The following is a 13,472-nucleotide window of genomic DNA, read 5'->3' on the forward strand; positions in this document are numbered from 1 at the left end:
CGGAGGAAAAAAGACATTTGGGGAGGTAGAGACGTAGATGGGAGGATAATATTAAAATGGATTTGAGGGAGGTGGGATATGATGATAGAGACTGGATTAACCTTGCACAGTGTAGGGACCGATGGCGGGCTTATGTGAGGGCGGCAATGAACCTGCGGATTCTTTAAAAGCCATTTGTAAGTAAGTAAGTATGGTATGAAACACATAAATGGCTAACAGGAAGTGAAGTTAAAACTAAGCTGTAGGTGGTCACGTTTGTTATTGTAATCTAAAGAAGGTACTTGGAATCAGATCATATTTGTAACTCGGTAAGTCTAAAGAGACTTGAAAAGAATTTGAATCCAATTTCGGAAATGTCGTCTGAACAACAAGGGTTGCAAGACAACAGTATAACAATAAACTAGAAAAAACCGACAAATTATGAGACGGCTCATTGATGTAACAGTATTGTTATGTAAGCAAGAGTTAAGTTTTCGGGGGGCATGATGAAAGCGAGCTGTCATTGAATCGCGGGAATTACATAAAAATGTTCTGTAAATTTTGCCTACCCTGAACATTTGACTACGAGCCGCCACTGGTGAACTGTCCTCGTTTGAATCAGGCCTATCTATCTACATTCCTATCTACAACGCTCTGGCCAGTGGTTTATTCGTAGTACCTAGTCAATTCAATGAAGTCAATTTCTTGCATTTTTTTTTTTTTTTTTGCAGAACTATTCTCCTTCCAATATTAACGAGACAACAAGAGGATCTAATATGAGGAACAACGAGGCGTACTGTTACGAACAGGGTTGACAATGTAATTTACTTGTTAAGTTTTTTTTACACAATGTAGCCTACTATTAATTTATGTGATGTAAAAAACTGATTTTCTGTCATATTAATTGTCTAATATAAGAATTACTTTAGTTATATTTTGAACATTAATTTTATTATATATTTCATCAGGAAATCATTAATTCATTACCGTATTATTTAACATTGTGGAAGAATTAATGTACATATCTCTGTTAAACAATGAAAACATTGCTGGTTCATATTTTGTACTAATACATAATTTGGTATATTGTGGTGGAAGCTACAGTCTAGTGGTTAGGGATCGGAGACTTTGGGTTTTCTTTTGTCCATTCTTTATTAGCATTGCATCCGTTGTACCATGCTATTGGTTCGTCTTGTGAGCCAGCTAGATCTAGCGTTTTTCAGTGTTAGTTTAGCGGGTAAAGTTTATGAAATTTACATTGCTCATATAGGGATTTAGCTATCTTTTTTAACACCCACAGCGATAAAATAATCTTATTTTACATTGACAATATAGCAATTTAGCGGATTTTGTTCTGTATCTTAGCGAGTTTTTAAGAATCGAGTTGGCAACACTGCTTATGGCCGTTACTTGTGATGAAATGTGATGGAAGCAAGTGGAAGTGATGGTTGTGTTTGGTTATGTCTGAAGGATAAGACGGGAAAGATTGTGTTTAGTGATTAGTAGTATTATGTGATGAAATGAATTTTAACGCTACAATGGTTGTGCGTATAGCGTTAGGTATAACAATAAAACAAACTGTAAAGCCCCAATTTTCGTGGTTCGTAGTAAGAAATTGTAGTCACTCGACATTACACGAAACTTCTATAGCCGAAAGAACTAGTTCAGAACCTAGAAAAGCTATTAGTAAAGAGAAACGCAGCCCATTTGCGAAGAATTTGTTCCTCGGAAAGTTCGATCACGATGTGTTGACATATCCAGAAGTACTCGATGCAGAAAAAGTGGAACAGTTAGAAAGCAGAGTAGAACCTTTAATTAAATTCTTCAATGAAGATGTTAACTCTAAAGAAATTGATATGACTGGAGAAATATCGAAAGATATTTTGGATCAACTGAAAGGCTTTGGGCTCTTTGGACATTCGGTACCAGAAGAATATGGCGGTTTGGGTTTAAATGCCACAGAATGTGCGAGAATAGATGAAATCACTGGATTAGATATGTCTATTGCAGTTACATTAGCAGCTCATCAAGCAATAGGATCGAAGGGACTGGTCATTGCTGGTAATGAAGAACAGAAGCGTCGTTATTTGCCACGTCTTGCAAGAGGGGAATTCATTGCAGCTTTTTGCCTTACAGAATCAGAAAGTGGTTCTGATGCTTCCTCCATTCAATCAAGAGCATTCTTATCAGACGATAAAAAGACATGGATACTTAATGGTAAGAAAACGTGGATTACTAATGGTGGGATAGCTGACCTATTTACTGTTTTTGCCAAAACTGAGATAAGTGATCATATTGGTCAGAAACGAGATGTAGTAACTGCTTTCCTAGTTGAGCGAAACTTCATTGGTGTTACCAGTGGGAAAGCTGTAGATAAGTTAGGAGTTAAAGGAACTAATACATGCGAGGTAAGCTTTAATAATACTCCAGTTCCAGTTGAAAATGTCCTTGGCGAAATTGGTGAAGGATATAAAATTGCTATGGATATTCTCAACAGTGGACGCTTCAGTATGAGCAGCAGTTCTGTTGGTCTTCTGAAGAAACTGATCGGTCTGACTGCAGAACACGCTGTCAGTCGACAGCTGTATGGAAAAGAACTATCAGAATTCGACTTGGTTCAAGAAAAATTTGCAAAGGTGACGTGTGCAACATACGCAGTTGAGAGCATGATTTACCTTACCACTGGCATGCTAGATACTTACAAAGATCCTGATTGTGCTATGGAGTTTGCAATAGTGAAAGTATTCAGCTCGGAAAACTGTTGGAAAGGTATAAACGAATGTCTGCAGTTACTTGGTGTGACGGGATACATAACAGGACATCCATATGAACGCATGCTGAGAGATTCTCGAATGACAATGATTTTTGAAGGGACAAATGAATTACTTAGATTATTCATTTCTTTGTTGGGTATTCAGCATGCTGGATTAGAATTGAGAGACACTGTAAAAAAAATGCGAAATCCCCTAATGAATCCGGGTTTTATTTTGTATAAGGCTTGGCAGCAGAGACGGCAAGCCAATGACTCACTTAAGTTGAATCTAGGTCTAGATGGATACCTTCATCCTTCTTTACAGACTGCTGCAAAATTGTTGGAATACTGTGTGCTGCGATTACAGTATGGAGTAGAAATTGTATTGTCACGACATGGTGAAGAAATAGTAGAAAATCAGATGGCGCTCAAGAGACTTGCAGATGTGGTTATTGATATTTATGCCATAACAGCTGTTTTGGCAAGATCCTCCCGATCATATTGTATTGGGCTACCTCATGCTGATCAAGAGATAAATATGGCAGTTACATTTTGTCAAGATGCCCATCTCAGAATTAGAAACAATATTACTGCTATCGAAAAAGGTCCAATTATCAATAATGATAACAACTATAAAAGGATTGCAAAGCAGGTATTTAAAAGCCATGGGTACTTTGCAGCACATCCTCTGTCACGAAATTATTAGTCAACTGTAAAGAAAGAAAGGTATAGGCCTATGTATGTGGTGTGCTGTGTGGAATTTTAAAACTTCTGACATATACGTCATCATTACTACACACTGTTGATGGAAATAGAGCCAGCAATCCCAAAGAAGCAGGTTAGATTTAGGAACGGCAGCTCTACAATGCAGACTGTTAGAAACCTGACAAACTGCATTGAACATACTGCTCTGAGACCCTAAAGGCAAGTTTCATGCCATCTTAATCTATTATAGTAAAGTTCTTGACCTACTGAATAAGAAGAAACTCGTGGCTAAAATAGAAAACCACCAGATGAGGGAACGAAGTCATCAACTTTATCATCAACCTTCTCGCATACAACACAGTTGGAAATAAATGAGTAACAACCTCAAGAAAAATCACGCAGACCAATGGTATTCTACAAGGGGACCCAATGAGGCTACTTCTATTCACCTAGTTACAGTGAACATCGTCAAATATTGGAAAATCTAGTCTAAAGTCTCGTACATATATGCAGATGATATGGTCCTTGGATCTCAAGCAAGCAAGAAGCACCAGAAGCCCTAAAAGGGTTACAGAAAATGGATGAATGGAAATGATTTCAAAATTGTACACATGTTAGGTATTCTTGATCGCCTGAGAGAAAAAAATTAACTAGAAGAGAAAGACCTGAAAATTATGAATACGTACATATAAATACCACAGAATCACCCTGCAAACAACCTGTACATCTTTCAGAATCCACGTAAAAGAAAAATCAGGAGCTGCAATTAGAGGGATCTATGAAATAGAACACATCATATGGCTATCTCTTAAAACAGCAGATATGCTATTCCAGGTCAAGATAATGAGATTGAATTACCGGTAATCTGGGAAAGGCTCACTCTTTTAGCTAGGTTTAAACAGGACGTGATTTATAGGCGTGATCCATGCTTTTCAACAACACGACTCATGTAAAGGCAGAGTCTTGGACATTGACATGACATCATCAGCTGCACGATCGTGTCATGATGAGATCAAACCCAATATTTGATTTTGTTTTTATTTTTAGTTGTGTAGCTAGTTGTGAGATAAATTGTCACAGATAACGCTGAAGTTCAGTGACATTAATACCTTGTATTTCTTTTAAAATTGTATGAAATGGAGTCTGTTTTGTATCATCCAACTTTAGAACAATACCAAAATCAAGATCTGAGGGCAGCAGCCAAGAGAATAAATGATTCTTCATATGTACCTGGATTTGGACCTGAAGAAGTAATTGTAAAGTTAAAAAATTTTTGAAGTTCTTACTGCCAGGAACTGAGGAAAATAGTGTACCGTATTTGTTTCCAGAGAATTATGAAGTGAACTGTTTCGAAATATGCCTACATCCAATCCCCTTCCCTCGGTTCCAGCATCAAAATATTGAAAGCAGTAATCATGTCAACTAAAGCCAGTAATATGATATTGAAATTACAATAATCTGAGTCACTTTCATGGGGGAGCTCATATGACACTATGCTTGCCGTTGAGGACTTCAGTGCATCCTGAAAATTTCCAATGCATCCTAAATCCATATTCAAAGTTTTTCCAGTCCTCGTGTGTCGCTAGCGTTGTTAATGAAGCAAACCAATACTCCTGAAAGAAGTGTTCATCAAGAAGAGGGAAATGCAGAATTAGAAATGGGTGAAGTTTGTGAGGAGACACTCTCGTCAACACCCCAACATCCAACATTAACATCCATATCTTCTAGGAGAAGATGTAGGAAAAAGGAAGACAGTTCCCGAAACCCAGAAGGCGGAGCATGAGAGAGAAGAAAGACTGGGCAAATCGCAATATAGCGAACGTAGAAGCTCCGCCCACGACCCATTCCACTTTTCCCCTACTAGCTCACCAGGCATGCTACGTGATAGGCGAGTGTTGTGTCGAATGCACATTTCATGTGGGTGTGGATAACTTCCCCTACTGGCGTTCGCTATATTGCGATTTATCCGAAAGACTATGCAAGAGATCTGTGAAATAAACATTATGACAAGCATCAGTGAAACTGCAAGACGTTTCGACACAAGCCACAGCAACGAAGGACTGATATTATGATCATTTCAGGACATACATTGCCTTGATGTTGTGATAATTTGACCTCTACATGCTACATCACTGCAACAACAAATTACAAGAATAAACACAAACAGAATGTGCATACCAAATGTAAACCAACCCGGACTTTCAACACCATCAGTGAAGTATGTCAGTCCACTTCAACAGTAGCTGTCAGTGTAGAACGCTGACAAATCTACAACAACCTACAGTGAAGAAGATAAAAGTACATCACACAGTGTTTTTTCGTTCAGAGAAGATTACACTTGGCTAACCAATCCATTGAACTGATAATTTCACTAACTTCACTAAAGTCTGTAGAACTTAAGAACATGATTACTGGCTGAAGGTATTGTAAATTTGAGTATTTAATATATTCAGTGCCTTGTATTTCTAATTTAATATTATGAGTAGACTTCATGCAATTTCATGTTTTTATTGATTTGGTATGTTGAAAAAATAAAGGTGGATCTTTGTCGATAGTGGTTTTTACGTTCGAATGAAGCCAACTTTATTTTGCATAAATGCATAATTCGTGGGTTTTTCCTTTTAAATGCATATATATATATATATATATATATATATATATATATATATATATATATATATATATATATATATATTATTTTGCATATTTAAATGCATATATTAACATCCTTTCTTGTTTTGTCAGATTTATTATATAATTTCAAAATTTCTCTGCAATAAAAATAAGGATAATTTTCAAGAACTATCAAAATTATGTGAGAAATAAAATCAATAATCATTTAATTGCTGTTGAGGACATGAAATTGCTGCAACGACAATGGATACTTCTCCCTAGTGTATAAGCTGAATCGTTTTCCACTGTAACAAGATGTATAAATAGGCCTACTAGCCATGTAAGTGTAATGTTTCAGGAGCCAGGGCGAAAATATTCGTTGCCTACATGTCATTCAGACTTTTACACTGATTTCGTGGATCCAAAAACAAATGTAGACCTATTTAGGCACCTGCAACAACAAAGTCACATATTGTTGAGGTCATGAAATTGTGACGACAATGCTGCTAATGTGCTAAACATCTGCGACAAAGAAGTCACATGGAGTGTAAATTTTCATTCATTTCATTTTACTGCACAACCAAGCGAATCGATCTGCTTACAAGTCTAACCACTGACATACCAAAACAAAAAAGTAGCAGAAAAGACAATTTTATTGAAGAAATGGGTTTCTGAATGCATAATTACGGAAAAGGCAAAGAAAGTTAAAAAAATAGTTGGAAAGTTAGAGTTAAAAATGTACCAATTCAAATATGTATGGAAAATGAGTAATTGATACATTTATAGAAAAAATAGATTTAATAAAAGTGATGATGGCTTAATGACAATTATTACTTTAAAGTATTTTAATTTATATTATATCATTAAACAAATAAACCTCAAAAGTGTATTTTTTTACTGCATATATTTCAAGTTTTAGCACATATTTCATCAGTTTTTACTGCATAGCTACATGCATATTTTCAGGTTTTTTAGTGCATAAAGTTCTGCTGTCTAATTATGAGTAGTGCCCTCAAAGGATTGGTTTAGATATTGAGAAATCACTTGTATGGGAGTGATAATGGAAATTTCAAGTTATCTTAACCGATGGCTGTTGATTGGTTTAGATATCAATGCCAATAAATCTGTACTATTATTTTTCTCGTGGTATATGGCATTCAAATCATTCTAACCTATCTGATGATATTTTTTCCCCCCTTTCTTAACTGTAAATGAGCACAAATGCTACTTGGGTGTAAATTTTTCTGACATTTTGTATATTCGATTCCCTAACCGTTTCAAATGTATATCATTTTACCTTTTAGGTGTGTTTCCAAATTATATCTAATATGCTTTGTCAAATCTGGCTTCATAAGGGAAGCTAAATTTATATTTTATATATAACTTTTATTTAGTAATTTGTATTTCATTTATGACTTTCTCTATTTTTGTTTGGTCATTTATTTCTTTTGAGAACATATTATAATATTGATAATTTTTTCCATTTCACAACGAAAATATGGACATTCTTGTAATCTTAGTGCACATTTCCAGATGCATTTGAAATTTTGTTTTTTCATATGTAGAACATCCCTCCTTTTTACTAATGTTAGTACTCTTAATTTACCCAGAGTTTGAGAACATGTTTTTTGCATTTTACTTCTTTTATTAATGTGCAATTTTGACTCATTTATATAATTCATCAAATTAACTGCAAGTGAAATTAGATCATTAGTATTGCCTTCAAATGTGATAGATTAGAAATATATATTTTATAGACTTTATTTAATATAAAAGGTATGGTGACAGTCAATTTTTTTAATTTACGAATTGTGCACCATCAACTGAGCTTACATGTAGGATTGTTATACTGTGTCAGTAAATGTATAAAATAAAATTAAAAAAATATCATGAATATTAAAGCATACTAATAATAATGTGAATTTAACTGATTTATTAAAACAATGATTTTGCAAAAAAAAAAGGAAAAAAAAACCAACTCCCTTTCTTAGTCGTACAACATTCAGTACCAGAAATAGAAATTTAATTCTGTAACTTTAAAATAATATAAACATAACGTAGGCATTGACTGTTAAAGATTTATAATAGGCCTATATTATATAACAAAATTACTAAACCAAAAACAGTACAAAATTATATCACTCATAACTAGAGACAGAATTTTCATACACTATCAAAGCTTAAAATATGTTTGCATTCATGCACTATTAAATGATAAAATATGCACAATGAAGGAAGAAAACACTAAAAATATGCACTATCGAAATTGAAACTTAGGCCTTATTTTATTTTCAAATGGCACAATGTAAGTCTTACTACTTATAGTCTTTCCAAAGAATTGTAACAAGTTTATATAAAACATGCATTTGCATGGAAACTCTGTCTTTACTCATAATACAAAATTACATTAGTCTATTAATAAAATTCTTACTGGGCATTTTTTTTTCTGATGAATGAATTTCCATAAGATATTTCTTAATCTTCTTCAAGAAAATGTCTTCAAAGTATCAACCTTCAATTGTGTTTTCTCCAATGTCAATGTTTTGTTAATTTTGGCAAAAAGTTTATCTACAGGACCATTTGTCCCAGACTGGGATAAGTCAAACTACAAATTTTCAGACCAATAGTTTTTTTATTGTGGAAAGGAGAAAATATCTTGACCACCAATAAACCTTCTGTCTTAGCAGCTGTCGTTGTTGGTTATCTTGCAACTGAACACTCCTATTATCTTTGTGTTAAAACAATATTTCTTAATTGACATAAAGATTGTTAATTAAATTGTTACCATAATGGATGTATTTTGTAGGACCAAAAATTATAATCTTCATATAGATTCTTCGAGCAACAGTGCATATTACTGTACAAATTACTGTGGAATCCTGGCCCCAAGTCACTCAACTAAGTGCGCTCCTTATATAATGGCAGTTGACTTAATATAAAATGTCAACATACATGTTCAACTTGGAGTCAGGCCACAAAGGGAAAAACACTGGAGGAGAGGGGTTCGATCTGGTGCTGTGGAGCGAACTTCGGCGTAGCTCAATGGTGAGAGCACTTGGTACAAAGAACCAAGGACCTGGGTTTGATCCCCGGCACCAGAGCGAATTTTTCTCCTCTAATATTAATTAATATTTCATAAGATAGGCTATTACAATACAGGTCTAGAATTGCATTTTCTAACAAAACTGGACCAAAGGGCATCCCAACAAGAACTGATGGGACTCTGGGACAGAAGGTCCAAAAACAGGATGCGTGGTCACATTATGTGAAGGTCAGTCATGGCTACTTACTGATTTAGAAAATGAGAGTGGATCTAAGACCAGAGATCCTATTGAAAGTTGTTGTTGTTGTTGTTGTCTAGTGCCTTGTATTTGGCAATGAAGCCATTAGCAGTCGTGCTTTCCAATACTTTTGAACTGTAGTTTCTTCTGATCTTAATGCTTCACAGGTCTTCAAGTGGTCTTCATTCATTTCTGCTGGATCGTTACACAGGACACATATTGGTGAAGCTGAGATACCTATTCTGTAGAGATGACTTGCTAGACAATCATGATTTGTCAATAGCCTGAAGGCTGCAACTGCTGTTTTCCTTGGTCTCTGGGGGATTATATCTGGGTTGGAAAGTAGTGTAATCCATTTTTTGTCTTTAGCGTTTGATTCTATTTCTTGTAGGTATGAATGAGAAAATTTTATAGTGATCAAGCGTTTTATTGAGGAATATGAGAAATTAAATTTAGACTTTTGTTTTATTGTTGTGCCTTTCTTGGCAAATGTGTCTGCGGTTTCATTCCCCATGACTCCACAGTGTGCTGGAATCCATTGGAGACGGACAATCTTATTAACTTTTTGGAGTAATTGTTTAAATAAGTTGGTATAATGTGCTGTAAGCGAAATAATAAAAAAAAAAGACTGTGCAAGATTAGACTTAAACAGTTTGAGATAGGAAACCATACACTGGTAATGGGCAGTTACTATGATTTCCTATCTCAAACTGTTTGTTTAGGTCTGTTCTTGCACATCACACCATGTATTCAAGCTGTTTTGTGAAGTTGAGCGTGTAAAAAACATTTCAGACAATATGAGTCTCATCCTAAACTTGAACCGTACATTATAACAAAAACTTCAATCTTTGAATACAATTCTTTGTGAAATCTATTTAAAAAAATGTTGAATTAGTTCATAAGACTTCCAAAGCATTATACATTCAAATGAAGTTCGAGAATTGAAAAAGCAAACAAAAGCAGAACTGCTTCATCAAAAAGTGCAGTTTGTTTGTCTGTTTAACCATTATATAATACGCTTATCTGTATTTGAATATACGAGAATATGGAGCACAATCTTAACATGGCATAAATTACCGAACATTGAGGTTTACATACAGAGTGTTCAATTTAAGAGAGGACCCACCATAGACAGCTACAGCATGTCCCTCCATTTCAGTGCATTTGTTCACAACAATTGATCATTGCTTGGTTACCAATTATTATATAGGAATTATATCACTTACTACAAACAAAATAATAAATATACCGTTTCATACAAATGTTATGTACTCTTATATGTGTGGTCCTTTTTAAATTATTGAACACATTGTATGGTTTTTGATGTTACTTTTCAGAGCAAAAGGCACGAAACATTTGATTTATTTCAATTATTTGTTTTACAATGTAGTTTTCTGCTTGCATAGTTACTTTATTTGTGAATAGGCCTATATCTTTAATAAAAAGTAATGTTTGCATGACAGTATTTTGAAGAAATTTTATTTTTCATAAGTTTCCTGAAGACCTAATAATTCAGCAGCTAGCACATTCTGTGGGATAAATGAGTTTATTTTAATTTAAATACCGTAATTTAGGAATTTGTATGATAAGTCTTTCTTGTGTTAAATTTTAATGTACCTTGTTAACATGTTTCGACCTATTTTGGGTCATCTTCAGATCTGGTCGTTGTTGGTGTTGGCGCCTCTTGTTTCCTGTGTGGGTGCGTTCGTAGTGTAGAGAAACTCAACATACTAGAACAATATGAAATATACAGACACACGAAAACACACCCCAACGATATTCTCAACACACAATTCAATTTCAAAACACATACTCTTTGACCCAAAATAGGTCGAAACATGTTAACAAGGTACGTTAAAATTTAACACAAGAAAGACTTATCATACCAGTACATATTCCGAAGTGAAACAGAGTTAAAAGTTGTGTAATCAAGATGTGCTGTAATTTAATTTACTTTATATGATTTAACAACATTGCCAACCAATGCTATTAATACCTGCCTTAAAACAACTCAATCAATTACTAAAGTTAATCACTATATATCTAAACTCCTTGTGGGTCATTTAGAAATAATCTATGAATTTTATAGCGCCTATAAATATGTGCATTTCAGGGTTAATCATTTATTTTCTATTAAGGAAGATTTACAACGGCGTTTTTTCGATTTAACTTTTACACGGAGTTTAACCACTGAATTAAGTGCTTAAAAATATTACAAATTTAATAAAAATAGTCGCCCACAGTATTATTTTGTCTTCATTATTATTGATTACTATGAACAAATTACGAACTGCACATCAATTGTTGGTAACATGTTGGGTCATCCTGCCTCAGCCCGTGATAGAGGAAGGTTCAGTTTAGTGGATGAGTAGGGTTTTGCCATTCTGATTTACTAGGTACTTTATGAGCTAGCAGATGGGACCAGAAGTGTGCTGGAGGGGGGTCGCTTGAGCCCTTTGTTAAATAATTATATTTGTTCCAAGTCCTTCCTTAAAATAGCTCGCAATGATAATTCAATAAAATAAACACACTTTTCTAACTCAACCTTCTGCTATTCTGTATTCTGCTAAAGTGATCAATTAAGGGGACACTCAACTATATTTTGGAACTTTTTTCCCATTTGACCAATCTTTTTCAAATTTGGAGAAAAAGTTTAATATACACATGGAAAGTAACATGCAAAATCGCAGATCATTAGATCCAATACTTTTCAAAATAAAAAAATATTTCAATTTTTAATCAATCATTAATTGAAATATCACTTTTAATTATCATTTTTTATTTTTTGGCTTTGTACATTTGACTGTGACTTCTCAATGAATAGGGGAAGAATTCTGCGTATTGATTTAGTTCTGTCACGTAAATTAGTGTAGAAATTTAATTTTTCATTTCTATGACACTTTTTCTGTAATTTTTAAGTTGAGTGTCCCCTTAAAAGTGTAGGAAATTAGCAGCTTATGCACTGCTTGTTAGAGGCTTTTTATAATTACGTTTTCCGAGATGTCGTGGAGGATAACTGAATAGGATACCGGTAACTTTGCTATTAGCTATAGCTAAAGTAAAAAAAAATCGCGAATTCTGTCACAGTTATTAGTGTAGAAGCTGAAAGAGGCTTTAGTGTAATTACTGACTTCGCCACTTTGAAATAAGTAAGCTTATGGACTCCCACTTATCCAGTTTAATGGCTGTTACAATTATCAGCAAACCTATGAAAGAATGGGACATGGTCTGTTTGTGCTATCCTGACTGAGCAATCAATCCTTCACCAAGCAGCTGAGCTGAAACCATCGGTGAACGAAGTGGCAGTTTGGAACTGATTTTGAGGATAAAAATTTATTATTACTACTGTAGTCTATGATTGTGAAGCAACCATAGTTTCCCCCTTCCTCTGTGCAGTATCTCTCCCCTCTGGCCGGGCTCCATCTTTTTTTTTTGGGGGGGGGGAGGGCTTGCGAATCCTCTTAAATTATTGTCAGCACTCTCCTGGATGATGGGACCAAAAATCAAAAAGTGACTAAGCATGGCTTACTTATACCGTAGCATGATCTTTCTGTGGACCCTTCATATATTTAACTCAATTTTAAATAGGCCTATGTAAAAATTATAATAGAAGATGAAATGAAAGAAAAGATTTAGTTTTAAAGGAAAAAAATCAATAAATCCCTAGAAACAATGATTTCAGGGTAAAAATGATCTCTATATTCTCCGATGATACTCAAATTTCCTAAAGTACCGGTAGGGCGCTCCACCTTTTTTTTTTGGGGGGGGGGGTTGCGAATCCTCTGTTAAATTATTGTCAGCACTCTCCTGGATGATGGGACCAAAAATCAAAAAGTGACTAATCATGGCTTACTTATAGCATGATTTTTCTGTGGACCCTTCATATATTTAACTCAATTTTAAATAGACCTATGTAAAAATTATAATAGATATAATACAGAACTGAAAACTCAATATAAATCTCCAGATATTGTTGCTGAAATCAAAGCCCGTAGGTTGGAATGGTTAGGACATGTAATCAGGATGAATGATCAGAGAATACCAAAAAAGATTCTAAACACAAAACCAGAAGGCAGGCGCAATATTGGCAGACAGAAACTAAGATGGTTGGATGGAGTGGAGGAAGATTTAAGGACTCGAGC

General features: G+C 34.6%; 1 pseudogene; it reads left to right on the forward strand.

Annotated features, from left to right (window-relative positions):
- The first annotated feature begins 1,383 nt into the window (after positions 1-1,383).
- LOC138709466 (complex I assembly factor ACAD9, mitochondrial pseudogene) lies at positions 1,384-8,735 on the forward strand (annotated as a pseudogene).
- The last annotated feature ends 4,737 nt before the right edge of the window (positions 8,736-13,472 follow it).

The sequence above is a fragment of the Periplaneta americana genome, chromosome 11, assembly GCF_040183065.1.
Source record: "Periplaneta americana isolate PAMFEO1 chromosome 11, P.americana_PAMFEO1_priV1, whole genome shotgun sequence".
NCBI classification, from domain to species: Eukaryota; Metazoa; Arthropoda; class Insecta; order Blattodea; family Blattidae; genus Periplaneta; species Periplaneta americana.